The sequence below is a fragment of the Lepisma saccharinum genome, chromosome 16, assembly GCF_977018435.1.
Source record: "Lepisma saccharinum chromosome 16, izLepSacc3.1, whole genome shotgun sequence".
Taxonomy (NCBI): Eukaryota; Metazoa; Arthropoda; class Insecta; order Zygentoma; family Lepismatidae; genus Lepisma; species Lepisma saccharinum.
Window position 1 is genome coordinate 52,861,013 of NC_139244.1, and position 16,166 is coordinate 52,877,178.

Sequence of the window (16,166 nt, forward strand, 5' to 3'; positions counted from 1 at the left end):
CAACCTAACATTGGAGAGGACAGATCTAAATGCAATGGTTCCTTGTGCAATGAGAGATTGCTCAAATAGGAGCTCCTGATTGATTTATTCCCAATTCAGAGCTTCCAAACTCAGAAACTATGGGAATTGCAATAAAAATAGTGCCATTTCAGGAACTGGTGTATAGCAGTTGAATTTCAAGTGAAATGTCTTTCCAACTTAAGACGTCATTTTCGCGGGGGGTGAGGTTGAATTGGCGTTTGAAATAGTTGACATTAGGCACATCTAACCTAACCTCCAAGTAAAATAGCTGCATTATACTGAAAATATAAGGGTAGTAGAAGAAAGCAGAAACTCTCACAGTACTTCTTTTGAAAATGGATGTATTTAGTACTTCAGGACAACGTGCAGTAACAATAACAAACCCTCTGGAAGTAGTTGCGTTGTCGCCTTGTAATCAAGGGGTTCCGGGTTTGATTCTCGGTGGAGCCATAAGGTGGTTCGGATCTCACTTTATACTGTAGGTCCAGTCCGAATTAGCCTTACTGTGCATAAAGTGGACTTAAACAGCAAGCCAATCAATCAATCGATTAGAACCGCTCAAATAAACTGTTTTCCCTTTCCCATTTACCTGCCAAAGTTGCTATTCCTGAATTGGAAACATTCCACGAAAATGTCGGTACTTGAATTGGGGACTTTCGTCATAGTTCCTGAGTTAGGACGAGTCATCTGCACACCAATCAAAACTGGATGTGCAGGGACTCAAGAATAATTGATAATAACAACTGTAGTTTGAAAAACAATAAACGAAATATGAAAAAAATGAGGTTAGTTGCTTAATTGCAATAATTTAATTGGAATAAATTACACACAATTATTTTAATCTAGCGCGGGGCCCTCTTGAGCTCGGGGCCTCGGCGGCCCGATCTAACAATTTACATTATCCTAATAAAACAAACGTGTTATTGTTCTTGTAAATTACAAGTGGAAGTTACAATTGTTAACACCGAGTTCAAGAAGGAGGAGAAATTGATAAACTATTTGTGCTACGACGGAGAAGATCGAGAAGGAACTTTGATTGCAGCAATCGTCCTCATGGCAGGTTTTGAAAAGGAAGATAACTGTGAAAGATATGAGGTAGGTGAGGCAACGGTGACACTCTAGGAAAACTAATTTTACATAACTAATTTTATATACATAAGCATTATCATCCTATACATAACAAAGCTGCAAGCATCATCCATTGGATATCAAGAATGTCCAAATTTGATTCAGTCCTGGATATCATTCATGGATGTCCGTAACCATTTCTATATATCGAAGTGTGATTCGTAAAATAGTTTGGGGATCGTTAGAGTCACAAGGGATGTAGCAAATTACGTAAAGAGAGATTTTCATTTCATAACTTAATTGGCCTACTCTGTCAAGAAGAAAAAATAATGTTGATAACAGAGCGAAGCTCTCTCCACACTTACCGTGACTCGAAGTGATTATGCTAGCTGTGGTGTCCTGGGTTCGTGGTGCAACTTACTGAGGCGTCTCGCGCCTTAAGTTATAGGCCACGTCGAACTATTTCGCCAAAGCGCACACTATACTCGACGAATTCTGATTCAAGGCTGAGAGCGTGTTTTATTGTACGAATCGTTTTTATACCTTTCTAACGATCCAGTGTTTCTGACCCCTCAACGAGAGGTTAAGCCTCTATCGTCCATGGAAAGTCCCCAGTGGATGTGAGGCCAGGATTACATACGCAGCGGTATGCAGCAAGACGAATACTCCTATTATCTTTGGTATGCAGCATTGTCGTTGAAGGATCGGGTCGTTGGTCAGCTGGAGAGGTGGAAAAGTGCAGCTTTTCCAGATTTCGCTCTGTATCACTCCCCATTCCCCTTACTAAAAACATTCATCCACCGATGGTTGCATGGTGAGAATAGTAAGACAGTTGTAGCATTATTACATAAAGAATTGATATAAAAAAAATAAGAAATAACATCATTTCCTAAAACCCAAAACCCGTATCACAAATAAATATATGCCAACAATGAGTTGAGTAAAGAAAATTATGCCAGGTACTATAGTAAAAATTGTTAGTGTTCAAAATGCGAATTAATCAAGACATTATTAGCCACGCATTGGTTCTTAAAAAATTATATAAAGAATATGTAGGCCAGTCACAAGTCCGGATTGACCGATAAGGATATCAAAACAATAAGGATGTAAAAGAAATGTCTCTCGCAGATGAAAGTCAATGGGGTGTCACCACAGTATGGATGCTTTAATTTAGCCTGTTCCAAATAAAATAATAAAAATACATAAGCGGTAACACATATAATACATAGTTGTCGCACTGATATTGGTGAAACACGCAAGTTTGTGTGGTACCGACTTCGCCAGACATGGTTCGTACAGGACGAAGAAAAGCAGCGATGTAAGTGGTCGACCATACACAGGAAGGGACAGAAAGACGCATGGAAGCGTGTTATGGCGTATGACGTCATAAAATGACGCACTGTGAAGTAAAAGCACTTGACTGCACTGTAAGCATGTTGAGGCCATGACATATGAGAAATACTGGCGATGCACTGGAAATATCGGGACGAATTGCCATAGCACTCTGAGAGGATAGGACGTCGGAGCGATCATCCAGTAAAAAAAAAGGGGGCTGGGTCGCTGAACACTAAGGTGGCAGAAGCAGAAGGGAGCAACGCTAGGGCAGAATATACTGGAATCGTAAGGTCCCTGATGCAAATATGGCCACATTAAGCTTTAATTAATTATCCTGACATCGCCTTATGCAATTTGCAAACAATAGTTGTGCGAGGCAATTTGTTGGTTCTTTGGTTATAACACACCAAGAAGACAAGTTTCGTTCGTGAATATGAATATAGAAAATAAGCACGAGAACGTAAGTCTGACTTTGGGACATATAAAAAACATATGAGGTTAATATGGCCACCATTTGTGTTACTGTTTTGAAAAGTATAAATCAATAAAAATACAATGTAAAATTAGTTATACAACTTTTAAATGTTATTTTATACAATTACATGGTTTTAAATTTGATACAGTTAAACATGTAAAGATTGATAAGCAAGTTAAAAGATGTTTGGAACATTTTAGCACCTTTTTTAGTTATTTACGTTTTATATTATAATTTTTGTAACTTTTATGAATTCAAATGTTAGATAGAAACATTTAACCTGACTAAAGGGCGATCCATAAAGAACGCCGGATTTGAAAAGGACGACATATTTTTTTTTGTTTCGTTGGCAGCATAGTTTGTGCGATTGTTGTTATCAGTTACCATTGAGGTTTTGTGTTGAGAAGCATTTCAGTTGTTCTACTTTTTGTTGTTGTTGTTGTTGTTCTCCATAGACGTCACTTTGATCTCGATGCATTACCGAAGCGCTAAACAAATTTTAAGGCATTTTTCTAACACCTCGAAAAGGAGCAAATTGGTACAAGAATTCAGTCATAACTTTTTACTGGTTAAAGATACGTCGAAAACACCTTCACCATTGCATTTCTCGTGAAATTGTAGCCCATTTTGATATGTCGCACGACCCCCTTCCCATTTAAAATTCTGAAGTTGAATTCAAGATGGCCGCCGACCGTGTGAGTAGCGTCAATGTGGTTCTTCCTTGGCCAGATAACGATTGGTCATCGCCAATTTCAAATTCGATGCCGCAGTGGCCTTGTACTGAGGGTGTTAAGTGACTTATTGAGCCACAATGTATTGATTTTTTTTAATTCTAAGTTATTCTAATTAATATTGTTAATACTTACAGTTAATAATATTAATATCTACAGTATTCCTGAAAAGTTAATATTTACTTAAATCATGTTATTCAGCTAATTCATTTTTTCAAATATTTACACATTGTAAGTCGTAGATAAAATAATTTTGCAACCATTTGTTATATTAGGAAAATATACATGTAAATTACTTAGAACGTATAATAAATTCCTTTTGTATATAACCGAAAATATTTAAAGTGTAAATACTACCGTATTGAACTTACATCGTTGATTGTACTGGCGAGCCCTTCCTGAGTCCAGAATCCACGTTCCTTCTTCCCTGGATAATAGGGTATCCGTTTCTGAAACAAAATAAAGTACACTTAAATAAAAATACAATGTAACAAAATTCATGTCATCATGAATTTCTGAAGTAAGTGTCGTTCAAATATTTCTAACGTGTTTTCAGAACGTTTCTGACTTTTATGATATTTTTCTTAGCAGCATTACTTCCTTCGCGCCTTCATCGTGTTATGCAATACTTGAACAACCACGATCATTGCGCGTTGAGCTTTATTTTTCAAAATTTTGAATTCGACATCAAATATACTAGCTCCGCATACAATGGAATGTCTGATGACCCCATTTTCTAACTATGATATATTTTTTTAGTAATTAGATCTGCTATGTGCTACCTCCGGCTAGACTTACTATCTCCGTGTTAGTAAATTAGCATAAAGCTTAGAAATAATCAGCTAATTCAGTCGATAGTTGAGAATTCATTTATACATATAATAAGACTGATCAGGGAAGTAGATGTATTTCGCGTGGTACCATTTTGTGTAGGCTTTTAAACCATCTCATGCACATCTCGATTGCTGCAAAAAGAGGATTTCTGTCGAGCGCCAAATCGTTCGCACTGACGACGCTAGATACCGAACCGAATAGAGCTTCTTCGTTCGAGCGAATAACGCTCGAACAGGCAAAGCGAGCGGTATAATCTCGAAGCCCTGCAGTGCACGTACAATCGTAATTTGTCTGTCGTAGCGGGCCCTCAAATATGGATGGTGAAGTGAAAGACTCAGTGAAATTCAAAACTAAGTGATCATAGTCATCACCACCATGTTGACATGTAGTTTAGTGTCTCTTACCAACGCACAGTGGTAAACAGATGACTGTAGGCTGAAACTGCGAGGACGGATTATTTACATATATGTGTCTACGTTCAGTCACATGAAAATTATATTCCATTGCTTACGCTGGAGGTTGGGAGACTGGAACGAGTACGGACGAGCAAAATTGGTTCCCTGCAGTACTCTAGTATGTGTTTGTATGTATAGGGTGTATATATATTGACTCGCGTACTTTCGACGTGGCCTTTGGCCACGTCTTGTACGCTCGCATGCGTGATCTTCGGCCACGTTGTGGGCGTAATCATGTTATAGATGGGGTAAAATGTCTGCATGTTTTATTGGATGAAGCCAAGCAAGTGTATAAGTTCGCTAATTTGAAAAGTTTAGAAAGTAACGTTATGTCTGTATGGGCTCTAATAAGGTACAAATATTCAATATATTATTGTTTATTTTCCTAATAATAAACTGAGTAAGTAATAACAGTTTCAAGATAATTAGTTGGATGTGTTGCATAAACGAATTCAATAGCGACACTAAATTGTCATTTTCACATTTTTAAACATAATTGGATAATAATTGTTTTCTGTCGTTCACATCAAATTCCAACCTCTCCTTAGTAAAAAATTCTGACGCTCATGTTTTGAAATACGAAAAGTCTAGCATAATTCCCTTACAGTAGTTTTCGGGGTGAAAATAAACGTTCTTTAAGTTCCCTGGCAACGTCCGTTTCCATGGACAACAACAAGCACGACAAAAACTCTAAATAATTGTTTGTTATTATACCTCTAAACATTTAGTTAAAACAACCACGATGTAGATAATATTTTCGCATTGAGTTTACCAATATATACGTAAGTAATTGTGTCTGGGCTGAAACTCCTTATGTAGATGTCACCCTTGTTTAAGGCACCTTTTTGAACCAGGTGTTGATTCATCTGTGTGTGATCTGTGACAAATATAATGTAGCTAGACAAATAAGAATTGAAGGAAACAATGTGAGCAAAAAAGAAAAGCCTTGAAAACGGTTGCAAAGGACGTAAAAAAGGGCATTTTCACCCTTAAGGAAGGGCCGATTGAGCGATTTTTGAATTTTCTCGGTCATTTGGGACAATTTCATGGGGGGGTCGTAATCGGATGTTTTTTGCCTCCTGGGCTTCCTTCATGGAGAACATTTATGTCAGTGAGTGAGTGATTGGTGGGATTGGGGTAATTTTTCCAGGGCGTAGTTTTTAATATTGTTGTACAAAAAATGAGTGGGAATGTCCATTGAAAAATAATTGTTTTCCGTCTTTCCCCTCGCACACTTTCGACGTGGCTATTGGCCAAGTCTTGTGCGCTCGCCGATGTGACGTTCCGCGACTTCTTTAGTTCCACCATGCTCCTAATGTCGTTGAATATGTCAGCATGTATTAATGTAGTATGAAAACGAGTGAGTACGATCGTTTATTTGAAATTTTTAGAACGTAACGTTGTAAGTGGCTGGGCTCTAATAATCTTGCGAATATTCAAAACATTATTGTCTATTTTCATAATAGTAAGGTGGGTGAATAATATCTGTTTCGAAGTAAATAGTTAGATGTTTTATACATACGAATTCAACAGCGACATAAAATAAAAAAGCAATATTTACTTCTTTAGTCATTTTTACTGTTTAAAAAAGTACGTTCTCTAATGTACGTGTGCGTGGATGCTCCTTTTAAAGTTATCTAGCATCGTCTGTTTCCAGGTTAATGAACAACTAAAGTATTACATGTGTAAAAATTTTAAAACAGCCATGATGGAGATACTTTTATATTGAGTAGTAAGTTGTTACTGTTCATGTAATCTTTGGACTGACTCATGTAGATGTCATCTCTTTTGAAGTATGTTTTACTACGTATACTTGATTCATTTATATTAATCTTGAGGAAAATGTAAAAATGACTCTTCTCGCAAATATAAATGTTTGGACTGTTGCCTATATGTATTTCAAACTTGTTTGAAGTCTGTTTCCAGACCTTGTTTTTTAACACATTGTATCTTGGAGATTTAGAACAATGTATTACTGCTTATATTGTAGCACATCATGAACAAATTGTAAGGTCATTCATGGATAATTATTTTTTATTAATTAAAAGTAAGCAATATGTATATTTTTGTTAATGGAGTATCCGAGTAACATACTTTAACTCTCCCACTGTGAAGAATCACAAATAAGTTTTCTGTACACTATATTTTTTACGTGCGCAACACCGTCTATGATTTTTTCTGAGGGTACTAGAATTCTAACATTTCTAGGTGATCTAACACGGCTCATCGCTACATACAGTTGTCCATGTGCGAAACAGTCTGAACGAAGATCCACGCCTACAACATCTATGGTTTGACCTTGACTTTTGTGTATGGACATAGCGTAGCACAACTGCAGAGGAAACTGTCTCCTGTACATCTGTAGTGGGCTCTCAATCACAATACTAAACCTAAACACTATTCTTGGTATGCCGAAGTGTTGGTTGTCTCCTGGTCGCCGCACCGTGATCAGCCGAGGACTTATGGCCACAATATACACTTTGGTACCGTTCATTAGTCTATCGTCGAAATTTAGGTTTCGCGTAATTACACATAAAGCTCCCACCTTCAACCTGAGGATGTGATCTGGAACTCCTTTCCCACGTGCATGGTGAAGCATTTCCACGTCTACATCAAAGCCATCTGCATCATCCTCATCGATGTAATCATAACTGCACATATCATGGACGTTTCCATCCAGTGAACGCATAAGTATTGAATTTATCTCATCCACATTAGAATTATGCGTACAGAGGATAGCTCTCTTGGATGAACTATCTTTGTTTGCCAATACTTCAGGGGGGAAAACAAATTCAATTAGATTTTCCAAACAGGTTTCCACTTGAATATTATACATAGGAATACAGTAGTTGTATTGGTGCTATTATAAACCCGAGAAATGATGAGCCCCCCTCAGGCAGATTTGTCTACACTTAAAACAAGCTCAACATGCCCATATGAGCTTTTTGCTCAAGTGTGGAACCCTGTCTAATCCAAGATTTTTGTAAAAATGCCCTCGGGAATTTCCTGTGAAATGATGAGCCCCCTCAGATTGATTTGCCCACACTTACAAAAGTTGCATCAGCCAGATTTTTGTCCATAAGCTTGTTAAAAATATGCCCTTCTTGATATTGTTTTGGATACACCTGAAATTAAGCCAAAATCCTCATAAAACCCATCCATACCCACACATATTTAGAGTCAGGCTTTTATCTGTCCCAGCCTGTTATACAAAAATCAATACATAACACAGTGTAAGGTCATTGCTTTTCTAGGACATGCATGTCTGTGCAGGTATTTGTGCTAGGTCAGTGTAGATCAATATTTATTCCATCTTTGTGCGTGTAGGCTATTAGCTTTACAACCTGTCATAGGTTTATTAAGTATAGAGTTTTGATTTGAACCCCAAGAAATTTTATATAAATACCAAAGCCAAAAATATTAATACACATATACACATATATATATATTAAATATACAAAGCACACTGCTGAACCCAACTGATATTTTTTATTAAGCATAGAATTTTGATTTGACCCCAAGAAATTTTATATAATAAACAACAACAAAAATGCCGAATGAAAAATATTGTAATCAATGCAATAAGAATATATCCAGCCCCAATTGGGTTAAGCACCAAAAGAATTGTAATCCAGATAAAAGCAGAATACTCACAAAAATATGCCCCAAATGCCATAGAGAATATAGCATGCAATACTTCACATATAAACATACAGATACTTCTTCTGCACAGTCATCAACATTGCCAAACAAAATTGATTGGAAATATTTGTGTGATTGCCCTGTATAGCTTGGATTGCAAGGCCAAATTTTGTAATTTTCTGAGCTCTTCACTATTTTTCCCCCTTTGCAATAGGGTATATCATGTATGTGTATCCGGCATAATCATAATGCATTTCTACAAGAAATTAAAAATTTACATTAAAACAAGACATTAGATACAAAAATATCTTGTTTCTGTCAGAACTTACATCAAAATTGTCTGCAAAACTTATGTTTCTTTTGAAATCATTGGGGGAGCAGATGTTGTTGCATCCTATAGTTAGGAATGAAATATTTGGATATGATGTGAGAACCCTAATTATATTGTCATGATCTGGTTTGTATGGAAAATGAACCTATTTAACAGCATCTGGGTTCTTGGACAGGCCCGGGTAATTTGTCTGTTCCAGAACAAACTCATCATGATCCAGGATATAATTAAAAGTTAAAAATTTGCCAGTTGTTCCCCACAGTTTAGTTTTTATACATGATTTTGTAAATTTTGGAAACAGGTGTGTGAGAATAACAGGGCAAAAATAATTGTCAACAATTTCACACCCAACCCAATATCCAGAATAACAATTATAGAGCCACAGATCCTCAAGTGTTATTTTACCCAAATCTAAATACTGTATGTGTGTTCCTCTAGATCCGATACTCTCTATTGTTGCAACACTATTCTTCCCAACATCATTAAACTCATCAACAAAATAGCTAAGCTCCTCAGATTTAACAAACTTGCTCATCTACAAGAAAATAAGAATTAAGCATAAATGTAATTGTTGTGATTTCCACTGAATTCAAGATATAGCCTAACAACAATATATCTTATACCCTTGGGTATGATAATTTTACGGCTCTTGCCCGGGTGAATAGTTTCACCTACAAATACACAGTTGTTGAAATACTTAACACCAATATAGGAATTGTTGGGTTTTGAATGCAAATTTTTACATAATTTGTTTTAAAATATTTCCTGTCTGTTCTTCTTATTATTCTTGTCCCATATCCCCTTAGTGGCTTATAAGATTTTAATTTAATTCCTCTCCTATTATACAACTCAAAATGTGTTTTGGGATCTCTGCTGGGCAACTACAATTGAAAAATTGTTAATGTTATCACATCCAATCTCATATTCAATATCTTCCTGACCATCTATTATCAAAAATTAGATTCGGATGGGCAAATTGTAACTCTCATTACTTCCCCAAGTTCAATATTAAAATATGACAGAGTGCATTTCTTGAGGAAGTAATTTTTTTTTGTGATAATCATAACATATGTCTCTTCTGTGTCTTTATTCCTAACAAAACCTCTTCCAATGCCACGCATTTCAGATAAAAATCTAATAGGGCGATCCTCATAAGAATAAACAATAGCTCGGGTTAATGGATCCATGCTACAAAAGAATCAAAAATAAACCCCAAACCTATACATCAATCCCAAAAATACCTCATTCTTGTATCTTGTATTGATAGCTCTTAAAGTGATTTTATCTTTCAAATCATACAGATTATATCCTATGGTGATATATTTCAAGTTTGGATAATATTTTAGGTTAGTGTATATAGTTTTGTAACCACCAACAAGATCAAAATGCATCCATTCTGTGCTGTAGTCCATAAGCAAATCGGGAGAAGCATTGCAGAATAATCTTAGAACTTGGCCATTGTCGATTGGGTTGAAACAAATATCAACTCTGTGATAATAAATTTTATTGTTTGTTTTTGTGACAGAATACCCTATTAAATTTGGAATGTATGACCCAACCTCAAACTCAAATACATCAACATTGCTGCATATGTCATCTGGGGATGAGTTTGTGTTCATTATGTAACAATGTATGTATTTTGATTCTGATATCTGAAATTTTTTTAAATTCAGAAAATTGCACCATGCCAAGCTCCAGGTATTGTATCCTGGAAACATTTTGGGTGAGTATTTTAATTTGCTCATCACACTTGACAGATAGGATAGGAAAATTGCACAGAGACGTGCTAACAATATTTTTTTTGCTGACAATTTCAAGTTCCCTGAGTGGGAATATGTTGTTTCTAAGATCAGCATTGATTTTGTAGTACAGCATTGCTGTGGAACATGTCAAGTCCTTGGATTCTGTCACACCCATTCTAATACAATTAATATCACAAGTACCATTACAAGGCACGCACTGCATAAAATCATAATTCCAAGCGATGGCATGGAGTAATCATTTTTCCACGATTCCATATCAGACAAAAAAATTATACTGCAATTGGAGCTTCAACAATTCGGGACTGTGCAATATATTGTCTACAAATGTAGGAAAAATTATATTGACTGGGTTGCAAACAAAACTCCCAAAGCTTATGTGTTTCAGGTTCCTGAAATTTGAAACAGAATCCAAACTGTCTGGAAGTTCATAAAAGTGAAGCCATTCTACAAGCGGGTCTATCTCAGCTTTTGCATGATATATTTGAGCAAGAGGTGATGTGTTTATAATATTTGTTGGGTTGTAATATATTATTCCATGATTTGACCTATACTGGTGATACATGGGAATGGATATAATTTTTGAATTTTGGCTGAATGAAAATATATCAATGTTCTGTGTGAAGTCTTTCAATTCTCTAAATTGATCCAATCTTGTGCTTATAATTGTTGCCCTTACAAGTTTTGCATATTTTATTTTATTTACAATCTGTGCAAACATCTTAAACCTAATAGGACCGAGCTCCATTATATCATAGGTTAAAACATCCAATGCGAGCAGGGATTCAACATTGTTTTTAGCAATAAATATGCTCTCTTCTATATCCATCATGTCCATAATTGATAAGGAGACACAAATTTACAACTATTGTAATTGATTGAAGCAATGCGGTGAAACTTGATATTGCATTGATTACATATTTGTTCTGATCAAAGGCATGAGCTATGGCACATCCAGATTGAATGGCTGCATATATTAAGTATAAGCCAAGAAAAACAATCATCTGTAAGAAAATGCACTGGATTAAACACAGACACCATAGGTTCCATAATCCTCTGCTGTAATGCCGAGACTCATGGCCTCATGGTTGATGTGATACTCATTCATCATGTACAAATATAATTCATTTACACCTAGATCCTTCAAATCTTTACAGAAATCTGGAATATTACAAATATCTTCTGGTGAGCACAAGCTGTGATACACAGTGACATATTTTAAATTTGGAAATTTCTCTCTGATTCCTATCCTCATCTGTGGGGATACTATCAAAATGGATCCATGTGACTGTTTCTGTGTTTGGGATCATGTCATAATATGGGGAGAGGAGAAAAGTGTGACCCACATTTGTTACACATTGCAGGAATTTCTCATCGTACAAATTTAATCTGTATGCATTTTGATATTGTTTCACAATGGGCCTCCCATATTTCATTGAGAGCTTCTTTTTCAATTCTGGCTTGAGTTGAGACCTGAGTTTCTCAATATCAACTTTGTCGTCAAAATAGAGATCAAATTTTTTTATGAAGGGGTATATCTGAACTTTCTTCCATTTTTTTCTAGATGCTCCAATCTCAACAAATTTTATGGACTGTGGTGGATCCTCCATTGCTTGAAAAGGCAAAACATACAGATTAAAAACTAAAAAATTGAACTACAGGCTCGTTGATATTATAGATGTTATACAAAATTGGATGTATTATCTTATAATGGAGCATGAGTCTCAACTGATCCATAAGGCTCACATGTATTTTCCTATTATTCCCCCCAACAAACTGAACAATGTGCAGGTTTTTAAACACCCTTTTGAATTGCCTGCTTTCTGAAAAATCTGTATCTTGTAAAAGCCACTTGACCTTTGCACTTTCAGTTTTGGATCCCCCAATAGTGTCCAGATAATCATATGAGTATGCATATACAAATTGCTTGTCTGGTGAGGAATAATTGCGTTTGTAATCAGATCTGTCCCAGTACAAGTGATCACCCCTAAACATTTTCTTAAACCCATCCATAACATCTTGTTTTGCAGACAGATTATATATGCACACCAGATTTATGTTTGATATAAATTCCAGATCCTCCAGGGTTGTGTGAGGCATCATTTGACAGATTTTATTTCCAACATAATGGGGATGACAGAATATATACCTATGAGGATATTAGACATTTGTTGTTTGGACTGAATGAAATGGTCCTGTACTTCATATGGCACAAATTTAAACACTGTGGCCTGGACTGTGTGGGAAGAATCATGGAGTGGGGATTTGTTAATGTGAGATGCAGATGCGGCATGCAAATTTGTGACTCAGAGTTGTTCTAATTTCAGATGCAAACATATTTTGATAGAAGATGCCTATCCCGATTTATTAGATCCAAGTCTGTACTTGATGATATCATGCCCAGATTCCACCAAATTACAGAGTTTGATTTGTTTTGTGTGAGAAATGAAACAGAGATTCAATGGGTTCTAGACTGTGGGAAGCAATTTAAATATTTGAGTCTGGGGGACATCACCCCATTTGAGGAATATCAATATATAAAGGGGGGAAGGATCAATGGCTTTTTCAATTTCTTCGATGTGGATTATACAAGAAGGTGGTACTCAAATTATATGATTTCCGGATTCAAATTCAGTTTGCACCGATACGACATAACAGATAGAAACTATTTCAATGCATTAGAATTTCACCAGGAGGATGACAATCTTATGTACAGGGGTAGTGATTTCAACCCTGAAACCTTTTACAATTTTGATAAGAATCTTATATCTATGAACGAACTATCTATGTGTTTTATGTGCAGAAAATTTCAAAAAATGCAATGCCTCTTGCCTAGTGATTGTTCTGCAGAACGGCATATTTCATTCCCAGTGAAGTTGCGGGAAGCAGTTGTGTTAGACAGATCTCAAATCTATGCTTGAAGATTTAACAATTGGGAACAACATCTGAGAACAATATAGAATCTATAAGATGCCAATTTAATTGTGACCCAATCAGTTGTTAATATGTATGAGTGCAGGTATGAATGTATTGATTCTGTTTTGGGGATATGCTATGTAAATTAATTTGGCATTTTGTTTTTATAGGGTGCCAAAATGCAAACATATTTTGACAGAAGAAACATTGCACGGTACATTAAATCTGACATTCTTGTTGATTCTATAAGGCATGAATTTTCAACTCTATCAGAGTATGATTTTTTTGCAGTTAGGAATGAGACAGAGTTTAGGTGGTTGCTTGACAGGGATCATAGTTTTGGGTATGTAAGCATAGGGCTGGGTGATTGCATACATTACCATGAATCACAGGTATATCACTATAGAATAGATGCATTCATGCTTCACTGCTATTACAGATCCTATGTAATATGGTTCAGCAAGGCATCTGCTGAATTGCACAATAATTTTTTTGTATTTTTCTACATACCCCAACTTCATATAAATAATAGGGGTTGGTTTAGATTTAATGGTGCAGACATTATAACAGATGGGGAGGGGAATATATATATGATGGGGGCAAATGCCTCATGAATGTAAAATTCAACAATTCTTCTTATGCTGCATTTTTTAATGAGTTACTCATGTACATGCTTAGTGTGTAGAATTATATGCTATTAACATAGAAATACCTATTGCATGCAAAGTAATGTATTGATATTTTTTTTTTAGATATGGCGCCCCCACCTGATTATAATTCATTTTATGGACCATATGTCTACACGGGTCCATTGTCCGAGTATAAAGGATCTTTTATTGTATTTAATGAGGAAGGGCAACCATTTATAGTTGATTCCATTCAAAATTACAAAAACACTATTCACAGCAAGAATAAGATTCTAGGTCTTGACCATGGTGTTACACCCCTATCACATCAGTGTGTAGAGATTCTGCTTGAACACAACATGAGTTTTGTGGGCAAGCAAAATTTGGATTTTGTTTGTGAGGGATTATACTTGGATGTTGATTGCAGAGACATGTTGAGCACCAAGCTTGTATATTTCTCTAAATCCGATTCGCTCAGGAATATTGCTGAGGAGATTAAAAAATTGGACACTGTTGTGAAAATTCTCATAGTGCATCTGAAAAATGAATTTATTGATGATCACACAACACTGGAGGATCTGGAATTTATATCAAACATAAATCTGGTGTGCATATATAATCTGTCTGCAAAACAAGATGTTATGGATGGGTTTAAGAAAATGTTTAGGGGTGATCACTTGTACTGGGACAGATCTGATTACAAACGCAATTATTCCTCACCAGACAAGCAATTTGTATATGCATACTCATATGATTATCTGGACACTATTGGGGGATCCAAAACTGAAAGTGCAAAGGTCAAGTGGCTTTTACAAGATACAGATTTTTCAGAAAGCAGGCAATTCAAAAGGGTGTTTAAAAACCTGCACATTGTTCAGTTTGTTGGGGGGAATAATAGGAAAATACATGTGAGCCTTATGGATCAGTTGAGACTCATGCTCCATTATAAGATAATACATCCAATTTTGTATAACATCTATAATATCAACGAGCCTGTAGTTCAATTTTTTAGTTTTTAATCTGTATGTTTTGCCTTTTCAAGCAATGGAGGATCCACCACAGTCCATAAAATTTGTTGAGATTGGAGCATCTAGAAAAAAATGGAAGAAAGTTCAGATATACCCCTTCATAAAAAAATTTGATCTCTATTTTGACGACAAAGTTGATATTGAGAAACTCAGGTCTCAACTCAAGCCAGAATTGAAAAAGAAGCTCTCAATGAAATATGGGAGGCCCATTGTGAAACAATATCAAAATGCATACAGATTAAATTTGTACGATGAGAAATTCCTGCAATGTGTAACAAATGTGGGTCACACTTTTCTCCTCTCCCCATATTATGACATGATCCCAAACACAGAAACAGTCACATGGATCCATTTTGATAGTATCCCCACAGATGAGGATAGGAAAATCCTCAGAGAGAAATTTCCAAATTTAAAATATGTCACTGTGTATCACAGCTTGTGCTCACCAGAAGATATTTGTAATATTCCAGATTTCTGTAAAGATTTGAAGGATCTAGGTGTAAATGAATTATATTTGTACATGATGAATGAGTATCACATCAACCATGAGGCCATGAGTCTCGACATTACAGCAGAGGATTATGGAACCTATGGTGTCTGTGTTTAATCCAGTGCATTTTCTTACAGATGATTGTTTTTCTTGGCTTATACTTAATATATGCAGCCATTCAATCTGGATGTGCCATAGCTCATGCCTTTGATCAGAACAAATATGTAATCAATGCAATATCAAGTTTCACCGCATTGCTTCAATCAATTACAATAGTTGTAAATTTGTGTCTCCTTATCAATTATGGACATGATGGATATAGAAGAGAGCATATTTATTGCTAAAAACAATGTTGAATCCCTGCTCGCATTGGATGTTTTAACCTATGATATAATGGAGCTCGGTCCTATTAGGTTTAAGATGTTTGCACAGATTGTAAATAAAATAAAATATG

At 35.8% G+C, this 16,166-nt stretch overlaps 1 long non-coding RNA gene across 1 annotated transcript in view; it reads left to right on the top strand.

Moving 5' to 3' along the window:
* Nucleotides 1-969: 969 nt before the first annotated feature.
* The window catches only part of LOC146000083 (uncharacterized), a 48,122-nt gene continuing 32,925 nt past the window's right edge, over nt 970-16,166 (top strand). The window contains exon 1 of the long non-coding RNA XR_014443474.1: nt 970-1,116. This is a non-coding gene — a long non-coding RNA (uncharacterized LOC146000083). The remainder of the gene's footprint in view (nt 1,117-16,166) is intronic.